This window comes from Dermochelys coriacea, chromosome 1, assembly GCF_009764565.3.
Source record: "Dermochelys coriacea isolate rDerCor1 chromosome 1, rDerCor1.pri.v4, whole genome shotgun sequence".
Taxonomy (NCBI): Eukaryota; Metazoa; Chordata; order Testudines; family Dermochelyidae; genus Dermochelys; species Dermochelys coriacea.
Genome location: NC_050068.2, coordinates 314,380,781 through 314,406,410, shown reverse-complemented (window position 1 = coordinate 314,406,410; position 25,630 = coordinate 314,380,781). Strand labels below are relative to the sequence as shown.

The following is a 25,630-nucleotide window of genomic DNA, read 5'->3' as shown; positions in this document are numbered from 1 at the left end:
ATTTTAGTATTGGGAGGCTGAGATGTGCTTATTTAAGAAGGCAGTTATGAGCCCCTCAAAATAAGTTATATTAGACAGGCACTGTGTGGTTAGACTAAACCAGATTTACTTCACTCAATCCTGCCTGATAGCTATAACAAAGCATTTCAAAGCCTAGCCTGAAACAGCCATATGCTAAGTCTGGACCTCTTCTAACCAGAAATTGTTGCAGTGAAATGTTTCTTTTATTTACATTTTCATCCACTATGTGAATAATAAAACAATCCCCTTTTCTGAGTCAACTAGGATTTAAACAGAGGCCCCCTGAATTGAATGGCTGGTGCATTATATCACCGTACCAACTATAGCAACGCCAGAGAACAGTTTTAAGACAAATGCATACAATCATCTTGGTATAAAATTGATAGTTCCATCTTTCTATTCACTTGAATGATCAAAATCAATCGTACTCAACAACTTAAGTGGAAAAGGGTATTCAAAAGAAGCTTTCCATTATTATTACTGGGTACAGTATTTTTAGGAAAAACATGCTTGGTCAAATTGTCAGAAAATAACTGCTGGATCCAGGTACCTTTCATAATGCAACTGGTGATAAAGAGGGTTAGGAGGACTAGATTTTTAACTGGTAAATGTCGGTAAACACTGATTTCATGATACATACACCAACTAATGACAAAAATATTTCCATCGATAATTACAGAAATTTAAAGATAGACAATGCAAGAAAAATGCCTCTTGAGAATTTATTGGAGTTTGATTTAAGGATATTTAGTTGGTATATTTTGACATGTGATATTGACAATTTGTGTTTTAATGGTTATAATGCTTCAACTTTTTGAATCCCAATGTCTACTATCATTGAGCAATTATTGTCTGACCCCCTCATACAAAAAATTCTTAAACACTGTCAAAATTATACAAAAAATAACAAAATTCTGTGGTCTATCTAGATTTATTCAAACAATGCGCTGATGCCTTTTGGGGAAGGGGGGGGCAAGGAAGTTAAGAAGTGTATATTAAAGCCTACCAGTACTGCTCTGTCTCTCTCATTCTTATGTCTCCATTTCAGTAATGGAGTGAAAAAAACATGAAATTAACTAGTTCCAAATAAACCTACCCAGGAAATTACCTCGTAGCCCTACACAAACTTTATTACACACCAACAGTTGAAAGAAGATAAAAGCTTTCTTCAGAAACTGGAAGTTACCAAACACACATCCATGTATTTTATGTATTGTAATAAAATGTATTTTATAGATTGTTTAAACAAAGCAATGTTGCTTGTTCATTATAAAATGCAAAGTTTCCAGGATCATCAATTGATACACACACACACACACACACTCTCTCTCTCTCTCTCTCTCAATGTTGGAAGCCAATAAATTATGATATGGAACTGCAAGTCAAGTCACTATTTGAGCAAGAAATTATTAATCAGGTATATAGCAGCTGTGACCACCAATAAGATCACACTGCTTGCTTGAAACAAGCTTTGCTTTCCAGCTACTATATACAGACATTAAACAAAACTACTCTAGATTGTATTAGACCATAGTGATGCTGATACACAAAGTAGTAAGTGAAAGATATGTGAAAGAAAGTACAGGTAGGAGAGGGAAATAAAATGCTGCTAAGATGGAAAGAAGATAAGTAGGAAATGGAAAACTATACAGAACACTTGACAGTGGGAAAACATGCAATGCAAGACAGTATTAAACTATTTTCTCTTCCATTTTCATGTCAAATCTGAGAATTAGGAGAGTATGCTACTGCTGATGTTTATGTACATACGGGATATATACATTTAAAAGTGAAGTCCTCCCTTCCCCCCCCCCCCAATGCAGACTAACCACTTTAATTCTGATACTCACAGGAATAGTGGATTGAAAGAGTGACACTGCAGCTGGTAGGCAAGGCACAGCTGTGCTGTGTGATAGCTCTGGGAAGCAGGTAAGAGAAATGCAGGGAGTAGCCAGAGAGCGGTTCTGCAATTAAATAGATTAAATGGACTCAAATTCTCATCTTGAGCTGTAGCCTTTACTACACCCCCGTAGCAGTCATGGAGGTGCTGCACAGCTCCATGCCCTACCCATAAGCTCAAGTATGGAATCTGTCGCCATGTCCTTAATCTCCACATAGTTCTGCACAAAGTATGTTTATTCAGGCATTACGGATAAACTTTGAGAGCCCCCCCAGACATAGCAAGCTGTTCTTCACAAAGCTTCTTGCCACAAAATGAACAAAGAACACTAATTTGCCCAGTGTCTTAATATATGGTTTGGTGGTATCAACTTAATAGGAGAAACACTTGCTCATTTCTGCTATAAAAGCAGGCAAATCTGAACCGTTAAGCAGAACTATCCCTTCATGTGATAGTATGCACTACATAAAATGCTCTCTCTCCTGTCAAAGTGTCTAGGAAGATAATTTTCAGTATCTATGGCAGCTCTTAACAAGACACGGGTCAGTTTACATTCTGAAAGGAGTGAACGATTGAAGTCATTTGAAATTTATCAAAAAACCACAGGCCATTTAAACATTATAACAGAAGCGATATAGTAGGTCAGATACTTTGGTTTAGCTTAAAAAACCTGCAATTTAATGGGCCACCACTTCCCTACAAAAAAAGCTAAGAGCAGAAACAAAGAAGCTAGAAGACGGTGTGAAAGAGGTTGGAGAGAAAGGGGAAAGGTCCATCTCAGAAATGTGACTGCAGCATTCATTGCACTTCAATAAAATTCCTAAGTGTGTTCTATGCACTTGACCAAAATGCAATTTATTTCAAATACACAGAAATATTTGCCTTTATGTACATAGGTGGGGTCAGCATGGTTTGTTACATTAGACTAGAGCTTCTCACCCACTTCTTCCCTTTGTAAATGGTGTCTCCTTTCAAAAACTATTACAACAGGGTGGTGGTGGCGATTGGAGGTACATGAATTTGCTGCTGCTGCCTCTAAAGAACAGACAAAATAACAATAGTGACTTGATGTATGTCTACTGCCAGGAAGCCTGAAAGATTCCCAAATTGCTTTCTGAACAACATTCTGTATGTTCACGCACCTCTGAGGTGAAAAGTGAGAGGCTCTATAACACTACACAGCAACAGCACAGTCAAAGGCAAGTAGTGAAGAATATGGTTCTATAGAGGCAGACTTTTCTAGTACAGAATGTAGAATCAGGAAACAGTTATTGATAACTGCATAATACCAAACAAGGGAACGAATGGACTAAGTACTTTGAAGTCTATCTACATACAAGCGGCAAAGAGTCCTGTGGCACCTTATAGACTAACAGAAGTATTGGAGCATAAGCTTTCGTGGGTGAATACCCACTTCATCAGATGCATGTAGTGGAAATTTTCAGAGGCAGGTATAAAAACGCACGCCTATCTATATACAGTTTGTTTGGATTCTTTAAGACAGAGGTGTTTGAAAATGTGATTTTATGACAGGCAGCAGCGTCTAGCAGACTCAGCACAGACTGGGACTCCTGTCTGTGCGTGGGAGTGTGTATTTTTTTTTTTTAAACAGGCCTGGAGGACCCAGTCAAAAATTGGGACTCTTGTGCTAGACACACAGTCCCTGCCCCCAAAGCATTTTCAATCTAAGAAAGAAATCAGAGTTCTAATCCACACTATCATGGTCTTGAGAAAGCCACTTAATGTCTGTCCATCTTATCATCAAATTTTTATTATATTATTTCAGTGATGAGTGTAGCTTGGCACTGTATAGGAGAATAGTTCTGGCTTACCTCAAGGGAGCTATTTGAAGGTTAATGGCAAGTTAATGTTTTTAAGCCACTTTGAAGATGTAAAGTGCTAAGCATTATTATTAATAGCGCCAATTTGGATAACTGTGTCCACTTCAACTTCAGTCAACATAACACAATCGCTGAGAGAAGATTAGGGTCACACTCCACCAAAGAGCATTTCCTAATATGGAAAACGTAAAAGCTATAAGCTAACACGATGGGAGAGTCGGATATTCACCACGTTATCCCAAGTACCTATACATTCAATAGCAACAGGCATAAAACTTGAGAGGGCAGAAACATGTAGGATGGGGGCTGGCATTTTTGAACTGCTAGTTCTACAGGTTTGCACATTACAAGTCATTCTGCATTTGGGTAAATTGACTTTGTTTTGCTTTATGAATAAAATTACGAAGAACAATTACCTGACTGAGGCACTACTATACTGGTATCCTGAAAGGAATGTGGACTGTTTGGCTGGCTCATGACAATACCCTATTCAAGAGAAAATGCTGCTCAATGAGACAGGAGAACATAAAAACAGAAAATAGAAGAGAGAGGGGGAAATAGAGATCTAGAATGACAAACACTCAGATAACTACAATGACAAGAGCTATACGAGCATCAAATAAAGAGAATGATTTAGATTTGGAAGTAGAGAAAAAAATGGAAGGAGGAAATAAACTAGAAAAGACACTCGAAATAAACTAGAAAAGAAAGGAACCTTTTAGCTGGAGTTAATTAAATGAGTTTCTGCTCCATTATTTTTACTATGTTACCTTGTCAGACATACTTCGATACTTCTAGTTTAGAAGTCAAAGGAATGAAATAATTATTTTGTGCATTTGCTGTATATTAATATTTCTGGCTGCTCTGGATTCTGTATCTAAGTGATTTAGGGTACAGGAGGAGGAGGAGGAGGAGGAGGAGAGGGGGAGACAAATTAACCTGGTATTCCTGTAATTCACTTAAACTATTACAGTGGCACCCTGGTTACCATCTTATTTGGGAGCTGTCCCTTGAAAGAATTTTGTAACCATGTTAGCTAGACATTAAACAACATCACAAGTAACTGGGCGCCACTTCTATAGGCAAAAATTCCATCCCTTCCGCAACTGTACACCACATATTTTAACTTATTTTGTATAACAGATTACGTAAATCAGCACCTCCTCACTGACTGTCCTGTAAGATTACTGGAGATTAAGCAGTTAAATCTGGGGTTAGGTTAGGAGGCGGCATGTTTTGTAGGTCCACCTCAGAATGCTACAGTCAGCTCTGATCTTATAGATTCATAGATTCCAAGGCCAGAAGGGACCACTGTGATCATCTAGCCTGACCCCTATATAACACAAGCCATAGAACCTCCCCAAAATAATTTCTGGAGAATATTTTTTAGAAAAACATCTAATCTTGAATTAAAAATGGTGAGTGATGAAGAATCCACCATAATCTTGTTCCAATGGTTAATTAATCTCAGTTAAAAATGTATGCCTTATTTCAGTCTGAATTTGTCTAGCTTCAACTTCCAACCATTAGATTGTGTTAGGCCTTGCTCTGCTAGACTGAAGACTTGTTTCCCATATAGATACTTGTAGACTGTAATGAAGTCACCCCTTAACCTTCTCTTTGTTAAGATAAATAGATTGAACTCTTCGAGTCTATCCCTATAAAGCATGTTTTCTAATCCTTTAATCATTCTCATGGCTCTTCTCTGACCACTCTCCAATTTATCAACATCCTTCTTGAACTGTAGGCACCAGACCTGGATATAGTATTTCAGCAGCAGTCACACCTATGCCAAATACAGAGGTAAAATAACCTCTCTAGTCTTACTAGAGATTCCCATTTATGCATCCCCGGATTGTATTAACTCTTTTGGCCCCAGTGTCACATTGGGAGCTCATGTTCAGTTGATCATTCACCACAACCCGCAAGTCTCTTACAGAGTCATTGCTTCCTAGGATAGAGTCCCCCATTCTGTAAGTATGACCTACATTCTTTGTACCTAGACACATACATTTATATTTAGTCATATTAAAAAGCACAGTTTGCTTATGCCCAGTTTAAGAGATCCAGAGTGCTCAGAATCAGTGACTCATTCTCTTCATTATTTATCACTTGCCCAACTTTTGTGTCATCTGCAAACTTATCAGCGATGATTTTATGTTTTTGTTTTCTTGCTGAAACAATTCACACCATTCCAACACAGGTTAATTCTAAAGGCCTCCAGGCATGAAATAAATAGTTACTATTTCATTACACTAAAAAGTATTTAGCTAGAAAGCACTGAAGTATTTACTCTGAGTAATTTCAATCCCTCACAGCTGGCTACAACTTGTTCCCCCTTTCAGCAGAACATGGATTTTTAATTTGATGGAGGGGAAAAATTTAATTAGACAAGGTTCCTTCAATACTCCATCCTCACAAACAGCATCTAAGTACTTCTAGATTTCTCCACCTATCCTGTAGAGAGAGGTGAATGCAGCAGATAAATAATATTTTTTTTTCCTGTTTAATATAATGAATGTCAATAAATAATAAAGGTGGCATACTTGTATGTGTTCCTGGGGGATTATGCTCGCTCAAGACAATTATGTCTGGTCAAGCAATTTTAAAAAACATTCAATTAGATTATCTTTAGAAGAGGAGATGTGTCAGCTTTTGTCTGTTCCCTCCCTTAAAAAACACAGCATCTCCACCGCTGATCATCAAATCACTTGACAAACTATTCTCCCAACTGTTCAGTATTCTTGTTAGTTGGACAGCAGAAAAGGGAAGTATAGTTTTGCATAGGCAAAACACACAATGGTAGCTATGTGATGTGAAAGACAAGACAGGTATTGAGAGCTTACGCAGTTAGTGAGTTTTACGAAAAAAGCCTGTCCTCCAGCAGGTGCTAATGAGAGATCAAGATGGAATAAAGAACACATTTTAGATGCTGTCCAGGATCATACTATATTCAAAAAGCAAAAGGTGTCCCCACAAAAGGTATCTTAATAAAGATGTAAATTTTATTTAATTAATAAGCATGTTAAAAGAAGGTACTCATTTTGCATGTTCCCTAGATTACTAGTATAAAATCAGTTTACCGAACCCAAGTAGACAAAAATCATTTGCCTTTTTGCCTCTAAAATCGCCACCTTACCAAGGCACAATTTAGCAAAAAGAACATCAGACTTCCACAGTTTGTGTTTTGTCTAATGAAACTGCAAACTGTTTTTTCTTTCCACTTAAGAATTAGAAGTTTAATTTTAAGAGGAAACTGTACTTCAATCACAATACACACACAAGAGCTGAATGTATTGAAGAGACTGACAATTATGCTGGAATATTTATAAAAAAACCAACAATTTGCTGCACTTATAAAACCAAATGGTTGCATTGATGTTTCAATAGTAGACATTAAACAGAACATAGTTTTCCAATGACTGTTGTGTGACGAACACTAAATGCATAAATATTTTATACAGAACCACTTAAGCAGTATGTAGTTTTCAGCTCATTTCAAGGAAGAGAATGGTATGTTTAGAGTTGACCTGTAATGATCAAAAACATGTAAATTAATGCTGGCAGGCATTGTATTTAATAGCATTTTTAGTCTTCTCTTCTGGAATAGTTGCTAATGCAAGTTTCTAATGTGAAATAAAAAAGACTCAGTTTGTACCCAAAAAGAAGAGGAGTACGTGTGGCACCTTAGAGACTCTAAGGTGCCACAAGGACTCCTTTTCTTTTTGCGAATACAGACTAACATGGCTGCTACTCTGAAATCCGGCAGTTTGTACCCACTTATTTGTAGACTTGTGGTCAGGAGGCCAGATCTTACCTTGAAGTCTGTTATTATTCCACTTTCATTTCTGTCTTTCAAGCACTACCAAAAATAATCTGTTCTTAGTTTTTACATCAGTATTTGTATTGGGCCTTTACCAGCCCACTGAGAGCAGATTATAAACCTAGAAATAGCACATTTGGGAATATATTTAGAATATTGAATTCTGATGTGCTCATTATTAAAAGTATCAGAGGGGTAGCCGTGTTAGTCTGGATCTGTAAAAGCGGCAAAGAGTCCTGTGGCATCTTATAGACTAGCAGATGTATTGGAGCATAAGCTTTCGTGGGTGAATACCCACTTCGTCTTATGCTTCAACACGTCTGTTAGTCTGTAAGGTGCCACAGGACTCTTTGCCGCTCATTATTAAAAGTATCTCATATTCTATTAATAAGAGAAAAATTATCATACTAAAATAGTACTAAATCTAGGGTTATGGACCCTCCGGGTTTTACCAGGACACTTCTGTTTTTAGCTTCTGTGTCTGGGTACCATTTAGGGTTGCCGAGTGCTCATTTTTCAACCAGAATGTCTCATCAAAAGGGGGACCAGGTAATGTCCAGAAACAGGTACTGACCAGACATCAAAAGTTCAGTTACTGCAGGGCAAAGGGAGCTGCAGGGTTATTAACTTAGCTCCTACTTAGCCGGGGCCGCCTCCTACTCGCAGGCAGGCTTCCTTGTCAGGCTACAGCAGCTTCTATCCTAGCCTCGGAGCAGAGGGAGCCCAGCTGGTTGGGGAAGGAGGTTGAGATGATCCAGTGACAGGAGATGGCGGGGGAGGAAGAAGAACAAGCTATGGGGGCGGGGTCCTAGGGGAAAAAATGAAGAAGGGGCAGGGCCTCGGTAATCTGGTTACCAGCAATTAGAAAGGTGGCAGGCAACCCTAGAACCTTCACCAGACACATTTGGTTTCATTTGTACAGTGCATATAGACCACAAATAGATTTCAATCTGATTTAGCCTCCAAATAAAAACAAGAATTGCAAATATTTTCCTCCACTATATGTAATATATGCTTCCCTCAGCCAACAATCCTAGTTTAACTGGGATTATCTCAAATTTTGGAAGGCAGCCCCAGATAATGTTTTATGGATTGATCTAGCAGGACAGCTATACAGCACTGGCTCTGTGTTGCCAATTCACAAGTTTGAGTCTCCCCAGCTCCTGCAGTCAGATGATAAATTAAAAGCTGATACTCTCGCGTTAACTAAAGTTTCTAGCCCTCATAGTTCTGGAGAAAAATTTGCAAACATTAACTCTAAAAGGCTCAAAAACATTGTCAAAATAACTTCATTTATTACATTTTTAAAAATCTCATGATGTTTAAAGCCAAATTCATTATTTGGGGCCTGTATCATTATTATTGACTGCTCACATTGGAAATACTACTTGAATTTTTTTATATGCCAGTATTTTGAGAAAACTCTCTCTCACACACGCTCATAAAAGGTAATACATTTAGTTTTGCCTAAATAATTCATTTTAAAATATTCCTTTTGCCTTTGAAGATCTGTACATCTTCTTCAACAATTAGTGCTTTTCCTGAGGATGTGGAAGAGGCAAATCATGGCAGATATTCAGGATTGCTTACAGTATTTAACCAAAACACAAGTATAAAGTTCACCTCTTAATTTGTGGAAAATTTCAAATTGTGTGGTGAGGTCTGGACCTTGAAAATGGCCTGAATTAGGTTTCTCATAAGGAATCTGGCAATTGTTCAGAATTCTTGTCTCTATCAAGAGGCTGCATTTCAAAATGTCATTTTATAATAAGAATTCTTAAGACTCACCATAAAAGTTTTAACAAACCAGAAAGGTAGGTTTTTTTGCATTAGCTCCCTCAGCTAACAAGCTAACATTCTCCTTCAATTAATTCTTTAATTTTCCCAGATAGACACATACTTCTTCATGTCACCTGGAGATCACTTTCAAATCCCTCCTGTATATTTATGCTCTTTAAATCTTAACACGCCAGTTAGCTGAAGTCATATTTAACCATTTGTTTTCATTTTTCCAGCTATCTAAACTCATATTTTGCAAACTGAAATCAACTGAGAAATAGTTCATTTCAGACAACCAGAAAACCTACTGGTTTTTACTGCAATTTACTGAAATCTACAAGTGTTGATCTATATTTCAATAGAAATATCTGAGAACAGTATCTACACCTATTTGAAAATTGTCATTTATTTCCTTTACATATATTAATTTGGCCAAAATATATTAATTTACTTCAACACCAAATTTCATTGTTTACTCCTCCCCAACATGGTATCATGCAGAGCGAACAAGGTTTCAGAGTAGCAGCCGTGTTAGTCTGTATTCGCAAAAAGAAAAGAAGTACTTGTGGCACCTTAGAGACTAACAAATTTATTTGAGCATAAGCTTTGCCGGGATCACCTCTGGAGCCCTTTTCAAAAATTGGTGTCACATTATCTATCTTCCAATCATTTGATATAGAAGCCAATTTAAATGATAGGTTACAGACTACAGTAAAAAGAAAGGCATCAGATGAAGTGAGCTGTAGCTCATAAAAGCTTATGCTCAAATGAATTGGTTAGTCTCTAAGGTGCCACAAATACTCCTTTTCGTTTTGCGAATACAGACTAACACGGCTGCTACTCTGAAACCTAGATACATAAAGGTCTTTGCCCTAGAAGAGAGCTCCACCGTTAGTTATGGAGCAAGCCTTCAAAGTCAGTGAGTCAGTCGATCATAAGATGTTTAACCCATTCACCATCAAATGACACGCACAAATAAATGAAAGAAAATGCAGAGTAACACGGCTGCTACGCTGAAACAAATAAATGAGACATACTTCACTATGACAAGACCTAAAAGCCTTTTTCGCCTCCCAGATTGCTTGCTATCACCAATATTTGGAGCAGCTTCTCCTCTCAGCTCACATGAGTTAGCTCCTGGGTGGTTTTTTTCTTCCACCCTTTGTACTTCAGTGCCTCCACACTGTGCTGGACAGGCAGGAGTGCTGTCCCTTCAGAAAAATCAATGACAACACGACTACATAGCCAGGAGTGTAAACGCCAAGGACACAGGGGACAAAGTAAAATAAACACCACCAAAGGAATGCCACCTGGTACATCAAAAACAACAGTGTAACAGAGGGAGTGACTTTGCTGGGAACAGGCAGAGGCGAAAGTAAGTCAGTATGCCCCGGCATCCGCAAGCAGCAGAGACGAGTTATATGGGCTCGTGGCTCCACCAATTTATAGAGCCGGGTCTCCCCCCTGGTCCCACCTGCTGCCCCCCCACGCCTCCCCCGAGTGTCCCCTGGCCCCCCTTGCTGCCCCTGCGTGCTTCCCTCAGGCCTGGGGCAGAGCATCCCTGTCTCTCCCCTGCAGCTCCATGCTCCCTCCCTCCATCAATTGCCGCCGCATGGTCCTAGTGCCCCGCCCCATCCCCTAATGCCAGAGCGGGCTGCCCTTCCCCTTCAGATCCTTTCATTTTCCGAGGGGACCCTCCACCAGTACACCGCCCCCCCCCCGCCCACAGTCACTGCTCCTGCCCCACGCTGGGCATGGGGCAGCCCCATCCCCCACCCCCAGTGAGGCTACAGTGAGGGGCAGCAGCAGGGGACAAAGCGCACATGTGATGGCAGCCCTCCCACCACAGGGGAGGTGAAGGAGATTCTTGGACCTGAGAGGGGCCCTAGGAGCACATGCAGTGACAGTGGTAGGGGTGAGTGTGCTGCTGAGGGGGGAGGGAGGCCCCTATCCCAGAGCTTGCTGCTGCCAGCGGGGCGAGGGCTGGGGGGGGAGGAGGGGAGTCCTCCTCTCTGGCTCCAGTCTTGGGGCAGCCTGCCTGCACCCCAAACTCATCCCCAGCCCTGCCCCACCCGAGCCCATAACCCCAGCCATAACCTTCATCCCCCCACACCGCAACCCTCTGCCCTAGCTCTGAGCCTCTCCAATGCCCCAAACCCCTTATCTCCAGCCCCAGCTAAAGCCCTCATTCCCCCCACACCCGAACCCTCTGCCTCATCCCTGAGCCCCCTCCCACTGCCCAAACCCATCCCCAGCCTCACCCCACAGTTCTCATCCCTGGACCCCCTCCCATCCCCAAACACCCCCCCAGAGCCTGCACCCTGCACTCCTCCTGCACCAACTCAGGGCCAACACCCCAGACCTCCTCCCCAACCCAAACTCCCTCCCAGAGCCTTGGGCAGGTGGGGGGGTGGAGTTTTGGGGGGGCAGAGTTTGGGCAGGGGCATGTTCTGGGCACCACCAAAATTTCTACAAACCTGCCACCCCTGCCGGCAAGAGCCAATGCGCTGTAGCAGGGTGGACCGGCTTCCCCAGGGGGCAATGTAAAGGAGCCCTGGGGCCTTTAAATTGCTACCAGAGCTCCGCTGCTAGAGCTCTGGGGTAGCAGGGCAGGGCTCGGGTGGTGATTTAAGGGGCCCAAGGCTCCTGCCGCCGCTACAGCCCTGGGCCCTTTAAATTGCTGCTGTAGCCCTGCTGCCACTACCCCAGGGCTCCGGGGATAATTTAAAGGTCTGGGGTGGTAGAGGCATCAGGAGCCCTGGGCCCTTTAAATAGCCACTGGAGTCCAACTGCCACCACCCCAGGGCTCCAGCAGCAGGGCTCCAGGGACAATTTAAAGGGCCCTGGAGGGTAGCAGCAGCCAGAGCCACGGACTCCGCTTCTGGACTCCCGGGGCTCCGTTGTCAATTTAAAGGGCATGGGGCTCTGCTGTGGTAGCATCAGCTAGAGCTCCGGGCCCTTTAAATCACCCCCTTTAAATTGCCCCCGAGCCCCAGGGTTCTCAGCCACCTCTGCAGCGATTTAAAGGGCCCAGGGATTTAAAGTCCCCACCTCTTCCGGTAGAGGCCACGCCTCTCCTCAGGACTCCGGAGTACTGGCAAGTCCTTTAAGTTACTTTCACCCCTGGGAACAGGACACTAGGTAGGTGGGGAAGGAAGTCAATTTCCCCACCTCCAAAAACTCACAAACTTCTCCAAACCCTACCTCTCTCCCTGGCACTATGCCAAGGCAGATGGAAGGCAGAGGCTGCATGCCCTGAGATGGAGTGTTGCACTGCTGTGGTGTTGGATGGCTCAAACAAGTCACTTTACTTTTTCTTCACCCCTGAGAGGGGAGGGTCCTCTCCTGATTCCAACCAGGCTTGCTGTTCCCTGGTCTGGAATCCTCCTAGGGCCTTGGGTGGCTCTTAATAGCCAGTGCCAGATCGTCTCTCTTCCTCTCCCTCTGGAACCTGGTCACTACAGTGCTGGAGCTGCCTGATCTCTGCAACCACAGCCTCAGAGTAGTGCAACTCCCTTTGGGGAAATGGGGATTTAGCAGGGACTCCTCCTCTCTTTCCCAGCTTCCAAACTAAAAAAAAACCACTCTGTCCAGTTGTTCTCCTGTTAAACTTACTGAGTCTGCACAGCCCTGGCTGGTCACTGGTCCAGTGGACTTCTCATTCTGATCACCCAGGCAAAAGCCTCCCTAATTTGCTCAAGTAGGGGTTTCTAGTTTCTTTTGTCCTCACCCCTGACTCCAAGGATGCTGGGAATGAGGTCAGAGGGTTTTGGTGGCCACTTTATTTGTAGTCTTTTTGGTAGGGTCCCCTCGAGGCTCAGACCAGAGCTCCAGGAGCTGGAAACCACTAGTGGGATCACATGGACAAAGTAGCGTTTAGCTGTCGAACACAATTTTCTTTAAAAAAATCCTTTCACGATGCTTTTGATTAATAGTGCTTATCCTTCCACCTAAGGTGCTATATTTCAACATGTGGTGCAGTCACCAGTTAATTCAGCCTCTCACCATTCTGTGGTAGGTAGGTTTTGTTCCCTTTTAAAATTCAGACTCAAAGGTTACACAGTTCAACTTGATACAGGCAGAAATAAAACCAAGATCTACTGGGTCCCACCCTCCCCAAGCATTACACAGGTACTCTGCCCCCTTAAACCCAGGGTCCTCTCCTCACTTTGGTTTTAATTGAGGTGACCCCTACCCTCATCATCTGTATCTGAAGCACAGAGATTTGCCCAGGATCATACACAAAGTCCATAGCAGAGCAGGGAACCGAACCTGGGTCTCCCCCATTGTCCTAACCACTGAACCATTCTTCCTTCCTGGTGTTAGCCGCAGTCTATGGCATGGTAAAACAGGATTCACAGCCCCATACAGTTTTTCTTAGCTCTTGCTTCACTATCTCAGCTTCTAGTAGAGTGATCATCAGTTTCCATGTACAGGCAGACAGCCCATAATCTCTACCCTAATGTGCAGTTGCTAGGGACTATGGGACTTCTATTTCTGAGCAAAGTCTGTGTGCTTTGCAACAATTATGTCCTAAACAAACTTTCTTACCCCTTACCTTAAATTTACTCTTTGCCATACAAGTAATTTACAAACAGGTTGATGATCATATCTACAAATTAAGTAAACAGCTATTGTAGATTTAAGGGTTGGTGCACAGATAGTTAACCAGGATAGAGTTATCCCCTGTGGTTTTTCAAATACACATACCAAATTGATAAATACCCACTGATACACGAGTAGGGGGACAAATGTTTACAGAATAAAAGCTACATCAGTAGAATTATCCATCGCTTGATATACTGAGAAAATATAAACAACCTAATTTGTACTTCCCTAAGGAATTCTCTTCCTCATCCTCCTGAAACTGTATATTCTCCTCCTTTTGTTTATTCATAAACAAAAAAGGGCAGCTGGATTAGATTAGCCAGCATCCAAAAATATCTAATCCATCCTCAACTTTTTTCCTGTACATACAGGAATGTCTCTGCTTTGCCCAAAAGAGAAGCAATAATTTTAATATTACTAATTCAAAACAAAGTATCAAATTTTGTCTTTATCTAGGACGCAAAAATAGACGAAAAGGCAATTGTATTGTAAAACACAGATAGCATAGCAATCACATGGTTGCCATCTTCCATACATCATCCCATGTCCCAAAGTCCTTATATTTTTACTCAGTCCTTATTCAGGAAAACATCCAGTGCAGTTAGTGGAAATTTGCCCAAGTAAAATATAAGAATTAGCCCGTAGTTTATAGAAATGAAGTTTAGATTTAGCAGGTTTCAATATTTTCAATTTCTAAAAGATCCCATTGAAGTTGCTCTGGAATATTATCAGCAGGGAAGAAAGCAATGAAAACTTGGTATCAATAGTGAAAGTGACTTAAGAAAGCTATTCAGCTGACAGCTTGAAGTGACATCCTGTTTATGGGAATGATAAAAATATACTTTTATTAGTATTCATTACAGATGTAATTGAAACTTGGTGGAGAAAAGCTATGATAGGCTGTATGTTGTGGAATGTAGACTGCATAACAAGAAAAAAACCCCACAACAATCTGTAGGGCATAATGAGATGTAAGGAAAACTAGACCTTAATGTCAGAGGAAGCCGATCTAGCACGATATCAAGGGACAAGAACCCATATTTGGAATGCTCGATGTGGCCCTGGCCAGCTCACTAAAGCAATAATGTAGTGATAAAACGCTGAAAAGTTTCAAGGTCCTTGAAACTCAGAGCAGTTGGCAACCCCACATCTATACTCACCAGAAGAGGGCAGACTTGGGGCTATACACCAGACTCATTCCAGAGCAAAAATCATTTTAATTGACTTGAAAGTGAGCTAGACAATCCATATTTAAGCCTACCAATCAGGGAAGGCTCATAAGAACAGGCGAGAACTTTCACAGGAACTGGCCATAGACTATGGAACTCTCCTCTTGCAAGGGACAAGAATGGCTATAGAACTATCCACTGAAGTGTAAGTGTTACTAAGGGCATGGCTACACTTGCAGATGTAGAGCACTTTGAGTTAAACCAGCCTTCTTAGAGCGCAATAGGGAAAGCGCTGCAGTCTGTCCACACTGACAGCTTCAAAGGCACTTGGCCACATTTGCGGCACTTGCAGCAGCATTGGGTGCGGTGCATTATGGGCAGCTATCCCAGCATGAAAGTGACTGCAACGTGCTTTTCAAATGGGGTGTGGGGTGGATTGGAGTGTGACAGGGAGTGTGTTGTGTGTATGTGGGGGGGAGAGAGAGTGGGTTTTGGGGGGGCTGAGAGCATGTCAGCAAGCTGTTTTTTAAGTTCAGACAGCAGCAGACACCCCTCCCCACCCCGGCCCCTCTCTCTCTTTCACACACAGCATTCCATTCTAATGGTTGCTTTGTCTCGGAGCAGATAAGAAACAGAGCTTTCAAAGGGCATATCTGCATTCCTACAGTGATTCAAAAACAATGACAAGAGTGGCCACTTGACTTAGAAGGATTATGGGACATTTCCGGAGGCTGATCAGAGCGCAATAATGCAACACCTCGTTCACACTGGCACCGCGGCGCTCCAGCGGAGGCACAGAGAACGTTATTCCACTCACCGAGGTGGAGTACCAGCAGCGCTGTAGCTGCGGAGTCAGAGCGTTCTACGTGCCTTGCCAGTGTGGATGGACAGTGTGCTAGTGCACCCGGGGCTCCTTTATTGTGCTGTAACTCACAAGTATAGCCGAGCCCAAAGTGTAATACTCATTTCTTCAGAGGAGACTTCCCTCAATTTCTTCATACACACAAACAAACCTATAAGAACTCAGGAACTAAGAAACCTATAAAATCATGCTATTCCTCATACTGATGGGGAAAGGAGCTGGAATGGTCATTTCTGTTTTTACATACTTGGGAGATGTTTAGACACAATGGTGATGAGGTTATAAGTACCTACACAAAGACAGACTATAGACTGAGGAAGGAAAGAGTGTTAAAGCACTGAGAATTCTCTTTGTATAAAACAGTAGTAACTAGCAATAATAATAAAACTATTAAGAGAAAGATAACTTCAACTGGCAGATTTAAAAAACCTAGAGGAAAACAAATCAAACTAGTTTAATACTCTTAACAAAAAGTGAAAGGCCCTCAATAAGCTTTTCTGTCCATATTTTTTAAAATGGGCTTATAGTTCCTTATTCAAGTTGTGTCAATTCTATATTGTTTTATTCTCTATAGGTTCTTATACTGCCCTCATCACTGTAGCACTGTGCACCTTACAGTGGTGTAATAAGTGGCCTGACTAACATCTACTGTTTTTGGTTTGTTCTCTCTCCCTCTTCTCCCAACCCCCATCTCATTTTCCCCAGGGGAAAAATGGTGTGTGCAGTGCAATTTTGTGTGTGTGTACACGCACGCACGTTTGTGTGTGTGTGCGTGCGTGCGAGCGCATGTGAACACACGCGCGCACTCCTGGCTAAGAGACCGTATCATCTCTCATTCAAGTACTGCCCAAGGATCAAGTTCTTACTCATATCACAGAAGAAGCTGAAACAGACAAACCATGCAGTATTCATGGCTGTACTCACAGTGCTCTTATCTGGGTTGCACACTTTTTAAGAACTCCTGACAGCATCCAAAGTTGCCTTGAGGCTAAAGGTTTAACAATTATTCATTTTTGTCACCAGACAAACATTTAGATTGTAGTTCTGGAAAAGCTGCTTTCCATTTCTAAATGAATAATGATATGGGCTCTGCAAATTGTTATTTATAATTAATTATTAATCAAACAGAAACAATGCTTCTATGGAAAGCTTCCATATGAAGAAATTGAAAAGAATGGGACTGTTTATTTTACAGAGGGCTGAACAAGACAGAAGATGGTAAAGGAGCATTCAATAATAAACAATATTGATTGAGAACTTCACTGTCTCTCAGAATACAAGAGTAAGGATACATACACTGAAACAGGAAGTCAGCATACATAAACTAATAAAAGGAAATACATTCTATACAGTGCACAATTAGCCAACTCATTACCACAAGATATAGAATCATAGAATATTAGGGTTGGAAGGGACCTCAGGAGGTGATCTAGTCCAACCGCCTGCTCAAAGCAGGACCAAACCCCAATTTTTGCCCCAGATCCCTAAATGGCTCCTCAAGGATTGAACTCACAACCCTGGGTTTAGCAGGCCAATGCTCAAACCACTGAGCTATCCCTCCCCCCATAATCGAAGCCAACAGCTCAGCAGGTCTGAGAAAAGGATTGGATATTCATATAGATAACAATTATGGCCAAATTCACATCAGAGCAGGTTGGTGGAAGAAAGGTCCTCACAGACCAATTTTGCAAATTGAAATAGGGACCTCTATGTGAGAAAGTAGTCAGGTTTTAATATGAACTATTTATTTAAAGGACAGGTAGAACTACCACCACCTTTAATCAAGCACCATCTTTAAATATGATATGTGAAAGGCTCCATTGTGCTATGCACTGAGAAAACTAAAACACGCACGCGAGTTTGTGTACCCAAAAAATCACCCACTAGTTTCATGATTTAGATGAGTTTACATCTCAGGAGGGTAAATGACTACAAATATATCCTGTATCAGCAATAAAAGTATGGCAAGAATTTTTAGTTTATTAAGCATTTGTTTGGAAATTTACCCATACCTAATTATGTGTTATTGAGAATTATTTTTGGTTTGGGATCCAAAGAACTTCCGATTTAGCAAGCATCGAGACAACAGGTAAGCGAATGTATCTAACAAAACAAACATACACCAGGGCCTAAATATTCCAAAGTACCTAGTGATTTTGGGACCTCCATTTTGGGAGACCTTAAAGAGGCCTGATTTTCAGGGGGTGGATACTTTAAAAAGTGTCAAATCAGGGCACCCCAAAATTGAAGCATCCCAAATCAAGAGACATTTTTTTAAAATGTACTGGTTTTGCAAGCATGTAAATGTTACACTCAGTTGTGAACCACTCCAGACACTTCACAGTAACCATCCACAGTTACTGGGGTCTGTTACCAGTCTGCTTCAAATTCTTTGGACTTAAAGTTTACCTACAAGCATCAACTCACTTTTTTTTTTTTAAATGGTATCTCCACTGTTTGCAGAAGAAAGCATGATACATAACGTACATGTCCCCCACCTAAGCCACAGAGCTGTCATGATGAGGTCCCTCTAGGCTCTAAAGAAGGTGGAGCATGCCACAGAGTCACTGGCACTCCCCATCCTTCCCCTTCCTCTCTTTCTGGATCTTTTCCGAACCATTTTATTTTTCTTCACTCCTAGTGCCCTAAGGTAAATCACATTTGGGATCTCAGAGAGCACAATGGTAAATTACATGTTGCATGTACAATCCACTAATCAGTGTGTAGTATCTCCCTCTGTGCCCCATCTAAAGAGCATGTAGGTCTTTTACAGCCCAAGTTACAGAGCCTGGTTCTTTAGCTCAAGCTGTAGATACTCATGCGGTATGTCTACACTGCACTTTGGAACCAGCGTCCCAGCCTGGGTCAACAGACTTGGGCTAGCGGGGCTCTTGCTAGTGCTCAAAAAATAGCAGTGTAGACAAAGTTGTGACTCGGGCTCTGAAGCCCTGGCATGGAAGAAGAGAGGCGAAGGGCTTTAGAGCCCAAGTTCCAGCGCAAGGTACAACTACAAGTGCTGTCTATACAGCTGCTGTTACAGCACTAGCACAAGCCCTGCTAGCCCAAGTCTGTCGGCCCAGGCTGGGAGGCTTACTCCAAAATGCTGTGTAGACATACCTGTGATTTTAGACATGGAGGCTCCACTTCAACTCCAACATTGGGTGAGTGGTGGCTGTCACAAATGAATAACTTGTGATAAGTTTATTTTGCATAAGGGATACATGTGTCATACTAGTATTCTCTCCGAGTTGCTCAGTAGAAATAATAGACTTTAGCAGTCAATCTGAAATCTGCTTCTTTGTGGCTTAACAGCCCCAGATGACAGCCTCCTGCCTCCTTCAGTTACTACTTTTCCTTTCACCTCCCCTCCTGCCATCACTCAAGTCAGTACAGCCTTTCCACATACATGAATGTACATGGTTGGGTAGGTGGCGAGAGCAGGATAAAAGGTTTTTGCATAACTAAGGTCTAATGTGCCACATAGTTCAAGGCTATAGTCCTTGTCTATATTTCAGTTATAACCCTAGAGTCACAACTTGAGAAAATATAGGATGTATAATATTAAAGGTACAGGTTTCAGAGTATCAGCCGTGTTAGTCTGTATTTGCAAAAAGAAAAGAAGTACTTGTGGCACCTTAGAGACTAACAAATTTATTAGAGCATAAGCTTTCATGAGCTACAGCTCACTTCATCAGATGCAAAGGTACAGTGACACTGAACTAAAGGCAAATTATGCAGAAGCAACAATGGAAATGGTTACAGGTGGACAGCAGAGTCAGGATAAGCAAAATAAACTTCTAACACAAAACTGGTCTATCAGGTATAAGCAGGCAGACAAAAGTTACACAAACAAAGCAACTTTTTAAATGGTCATTTAGGAGACTTAGTATTAAGTATCAGAAGGGTAGCAACATTAGTCTGGATCTGTAAAAGCGGCAAAGAGTCCTGTGGCACCTTATAGACCAACAGACGTATTGGAGCATAAGCTTTTGTGGGTGAATACCCACTTTGTCTACATGCATCCGACAAAGTGGGTATTCACCCATGAAAGCTTATGCTCCAATACGTCTGTTAGTCTATAAGGTGCCACAGGACTCAGACTTAGTATTGTATTTCTGCCACTGCTGTGTAGGTTCTGACTAATACCATCAATAGAAATATTATGCAATTGTCTGGACATCACAGTGACTAATGTTTAGCCATTAGAATGGTAACAATTTCTTGAATTTTTTTATATTCAGGATAGGAACATTAACTGAATATTCCTGCACTGAAACGGTGGTCTCATTACTTCCTATGTCAGTGATGTTTTGTCAATACGTTGTGTTATGGGAATCAGTACATGCCTCTGAGAGGTTGTATCAGCTCTGCATATAAACAAGCTTTTTCCACCGAGTTTTTATCAGGTCCCCATTTTCTTGAAATCACTAAGAATCTGCACAAAACATTAATTTTTCATAATGTTATCAAGAGGCATCTGATGAAATACATGAGTATGTGATTGCTGTGCACACAGCTACTCCATTTGGGATGGCAGCATCAGAAGTCGGGGTGACAGTGTCAGAAGTCATTGATGGTCCACGCTAGAGACTAACTGGCTTATTTTAACTTTAACACAAGCTATTTTTACTCCATTATCTAAGTGAGTGAAGATCTATAGGCAAAATCTCTATTAAAAATATGGTAGTTATGAAAAATGTAGTAGTTATGAAAAAAGTGTGGCCTCTAGCAGAGTCTCTACAAGACTATTCCCACTTCAGGAACCAAACAATAGGAAGTGTTACAAATCACAAATGTATCACTCCAGGGTATTAGCAAAACATTCATGCAATTGATGTGTAAGAGGAGGTAGAAAGAAACAGAAAACACCTAGTGTCCTACGGGGATTAGGTTGTCAAGAAACAAAAAGTGTGCAAACCTCTCTGGCTATTCTACAACATATACTGAAGTTTGACTGGCTGGGTAGCGCATGCACTAACCAATTTTTTATAAAGAGAAGGAAACTGAACCCTGTAATCTCGTTATCACCCTGTCAGTGAGTTAATGGTCATTACCATGAACAGATTCTTATGTTATCAAGGAAGTCAGAGCATCACTGGTGCTTTTCACAGGATAATAATGAGGTTTTACACTGCAATTAAATCAGTACAGATTTGCAGTTCTACTATAGACTCAGCTGCAACCTTTCACTCATAAATACCACATTTTCCTACTGAAAAAAAAACCTACACTAGTGCAGGACCATCCTTTGTACATTCAACTCTCCTTTCCCCACCCATTCCCCTCAAAATAGAGTACAAAGGGTTTTGAGTTGGAAACAGTACAGAAAGTGCTAGCACAAACCCTCTTCCTAAGCACATTATACTACCAGCCATAGCTTTGCAGAATAGCCCAACAAAGGGCTTAACATGTGTTTTCACTCAAGATTACCAAAATTCCAGTCAAGGCCACTTTCTGCTATCAGGCACTTGAAATATTCTAACAACCATGTTCGTGTCAGCAGTAAAGCCATAAATATTTTTCAAAATAATTTCCCACAGGACTTCATGCCCATTATCAGCAAGAAACATTTTGGAACACTTGGCTTCTGAAACCTCAGAGAAGAAGAATTTCTTAAATTTCCAGAAACATTTCACCTCTCAAAGCATTGAAAACAACCTTCATTAAAAACTATTTCATGAATTAAGAACTGTACTTCGGTGTTTCAATTCTTGAGAAATGTTAAATAAAAATCAAGTTATCATAAGTAACTTCATACTTTTATAGAGTTTAAGGCCAGAAGGATCATTAGATCTAGTCTGACCTCATGTAAATGGCAGCCCATTAATTTACACCCAGTTACTCCTATATTAATCCCAAAGATTTTAGCTACACCAAAATATTTCAGTCCTCGGGAAACTAAACTGTGCATCACAGGAAGAGAATAGAGACCAAGGTGCCACTAACACCAGAGGTCCCTGCAATGGCAGGGAATTGACTAGGTGATATATACATATAGCATCCCATGCTTCAGAGGAAGTTGAAAAACTTCCAAGGTCACAGCCAATGTGACCTGGGGAAAAATTACTGCCCAACACCAAATCTGGTGAACAGCATAACCCTGAGTGTGTGAGCAAGACACATTAGCCAGGCATTTCAAAAAGAGGCTTTTCTGTTCCACCTTAGAACCAGTCCTCCACTGCCCCTGCCCCACCTTCATCTGGTGTCTTGTCTCTTGCTAGTTACGCATGGGGGTGGGGGTTTCTTCCTGTCCCCTACAGATGACTGGCTGAAGCATGAGATTTCATTATAATCATTATATTAATGCAGAGTTGCAAAAGTTCTGAGCATATTCAGGCCAATACAGGTGATCCCAGGTTGCTTTTAATTTGGTCACTAACCAAAAATAAAACTAAAGCTTAGTGTACACATGCCTGCAAACACAATTCAGATTGTGCAGCTCAGTGTTGATCTGACCCCAAAAAGGAGGTTTGTCACATGTACTATCTCCAAGGATTCCTCCCCCTTCCTTCACTTGTCAATCAATGTGTTACCTTGGGCAACCTCCTGCATAGCAGAAATGTCATTCAGGCTCAGGTCACCTTCCATGTTACTCCAACAGGAGGTTTGCCTGACAATCACCCAAGGAGGGGAGAGGGAAATGAAGTGGGGAAACATGAGGGAGGAATGTGACTAATCCTGTAGAACTAGTGGAAGCTCATGTTTGCTACTTTGTATTATTGCTGTTCTTCCCAAGTTATGAGACTCCAACCAACATGCATAATGTACACTTACTAAGTAAATATGGGGGGTTGTGAAAGAAGCTGAGAGCACTGGAAGATAAACTGAAGTGATGTTTTTCTCCACAGAACAGATAGCAACTCCACAAGCATCCTCTGGAGAGGCTATTACAGGTGAGGACAAGGCTGATGGTTTCCTGACACAAAACAATGCTCAGCCTCTGAAACAGCCTGCAGTAGTTGCCATCTATGCCAAGTATTCCTTTGCTAAATAAAGACACCCAGAACAGGATGGAGACTAATAATTCACACACTGTGGGCTATCAAACATCCATATACATGAACATCTGTGTCACATCTCACCTGGGCCAAATGGAAGCCTATGATTAATGAAGAAAGGCTCTCTACGGCACTACCATTCTTCAGAGCCTCCCCACTTTACAAAACCATATTTAATTGGTATGAAATAAGGTATTGCCAGCCAGCAAGACAACACATTAACATGCCATATGGTAACTGCCTGCATTTAAAAATAGAAATGGAAGCTAAGATTCTGAAGTGTGATTAATGATACCTGGGTGCCCAACTTCAGACACTTTGAAGAAAGTGCTGAGCTCAGCCTCTGAAAGCCAGGCTCTTTTAAAAGGAGTATAAAGCTGAGCATCCAAAAATTCAGGTACCCAAAATCACCAGTCACTCTGAAAATCTTGGCTTGAGGCCTTAAGTGCAGTGCACTGGGAAATGAGTTAATGCATACTAATCCATGTTTAAAACCCACAGTCCCTGCTTCAATGGGTTTCTAAACTCATTTTAACTTTAGCCAGCCAGATAGAATAGAGCAAAAGTGCATTTTAAAATCCCAATGCTCTTGCTTATGTATAGAGACATGGGCCTAGACCCAGGGCTGCAACAATACTGTTCTAACTTGGTTCTGCCCATCCTACATTAGGAGGCTAAAATGTGTTACAACAATATTTAGTCTGGAGCTGTTCAGTTAGAGTTTAAAACACAGATTGGAATCATCTTTGCTTAATTTCAGTTTTAAATTATAGTAGTAGCTCAAGCTTCAGGCACAATGGACTGAGAAATGGGGGGAAAAGAGAGAAGGCTGTGAAAGTAGAGTTCTGTACTACAGCCTAGGAGGCCTGGTGAGATCCTCTTTCTTGCTACTTTTGCCAGCAGTCACTGAAGAAAAAAAAAAATGGAAGGAAGAGAGCTCAGTTCCAGGGGGCAAAGACTAGCAATAAACACCAACAGATTCATGTTGCTAAGTCAGGAGTTCATTCAGGAGTGGTTTAGACCTCCTGTCCCCGTTCTTCTTTGCTGGAATAATGGTAGCTGTAATAAGATTTTAGGGCACAGGAGAGGCTCCACGGAGCCTATTGAAGATTTTCAATTAACCACCACATCACTAATGCAACAGCAATCAGAGTCTGGTTCTGACAGCAGCCTTCCACTCTGTAGGCTAGAACTTCATCTTCCAAAATGGAGGACGTCCTTTTGTCTCTGCAGCTACATCCACATTATTATAAAAACAGCAGCAGCTATTCTGCATGGCTCTTTATTGGCATGTTGTCAGTTGGGGTTGGCATCCTGTCCCCTAACTTGACTCTTCACAAAGCGTGTTTCAGCAGGATACAATTGTGAACTGCAGACCAGCCCAAAGAATTTTCCCTCTTTCAACCAGCAGAACTTTGGTCTTACCTGGGTTCAGTTTTAAGCAGCTGATGTAATCCAGGCCTCAATGTATATAGTCCCTGCGTAAATTCCCTCTAAGTTTTGCGGCCTCGCAGCAGCCTATTATGCACTGTGCAGGTGCTCAGGCTGCGGTGGGGAGAGGTGTCTCTCCCCACCAGCCCCGGCCTAGACCTGCTGCGGCCAGGAGAGAGGCGCGCCTCCTCCAGCCACATCCCAGCCCTGGTGCTGCTGCAGGGAGAGAGAGCGCTGCAGGGAGTCCTCTCTCCCCACCGTAGCCCCAGGGCAGCCTGCATTTCAAACCCCTCATCCCCGGCCCCACCCCAGAACCCGCACCTCCAGCTGAAGTCCGCACCTCCCCGCCTGTACTCCAACCCTCTGCCCCAGCCCTGAGCCCCTCATTCCTGGCCCCACCCCAGAGCCTGCACCCCTACCCCAACCCTCTGCTCCAGCCCTGAGCCCCCTCCTACATGGCAAACCCCTCAGCCCCACCCCCACCATGTGAATTTTGTTATGTGCACCAGTAAGGAGGTGATGTGTCACACGTCACACATAACAAAATTTATTCCACACACGCATGGGGAATAATTAGAGGGAACACTACCCACAATTTCACTATGGTCCTAAGTGCTGGCTCTGTACAACTCTAATTTTGGGGGCTAAAGCAGAGATGTCTAACCAAATAATGCACTGAATTAAGCCTTATGGAAGAAGAATTGTTGTATTTGTACATTAATTCAAAAAGTGTTTTCATTGAGCTACACCTTGTGGTTCTTAAATTGACGTGTCTGAATTAGCCTCATTTCTACGTGTAGCTGAACAGGTATCCAAACTTCCTCCCCTCGCTTCCGAGCAATATAAGGAACAGCTCTGGTATGAGCCAGGAGTACTCTGAGAAATTGCTTAGCGGCATCCATATTGGTGACCCGGTGTATCACAGGTGACAGAGAAGATCTGGCTGTACTGCTTTACTGATGGCCTGTGGGGCCCCCAAGGAGAGCAGGACAGGAACTTGACTGGTTTTGCCTGAGCCAGGAGAAGTGTCTAGCAAAGGCTATTTCCTTTTCCCTACAGAGCGGCAGAGGAAAAAGAAATGCTGAGAACCCACAACCACTGGTAGCTACTTGATTCTCTGCCCAAAGGCTGCCTTAATGTGTACCTACCAACAATGAATCACAAGAGGACATGTGCCAGCTGGGAACCATGTGAGCAT

At 42.1% G+C, this 25,630-nt stretch overlaps 1 protein-coding gene across 2 annotated transcripts in view; it reads right to left on the bottom strand.

The window, feature by feature from the left end:
- PLXNB2 (plexin B2) overlaps nucleotides 1–25,630 on the bottom strand; it is a 362,828-nt gene that overhangs the window by 211,703 nt on the left and 125,495 nt on the right. The window contains exon 3 of one of the 2 annotated variants that reach the window (XM_043495909.1): nucleotides 1,872–1,985. The exons of the other annotated variant lie outside the window; for it this stretch is intronic. The gene's annotated coding sequence lies outside the window, so the exon portion shown is untranslated. The remainder of the gene's footprint in view (nucleotides 1–1,871; nucleotides 1,986–25,630) is intronic. 2 annotated transcript variants of the gene reach the window in all.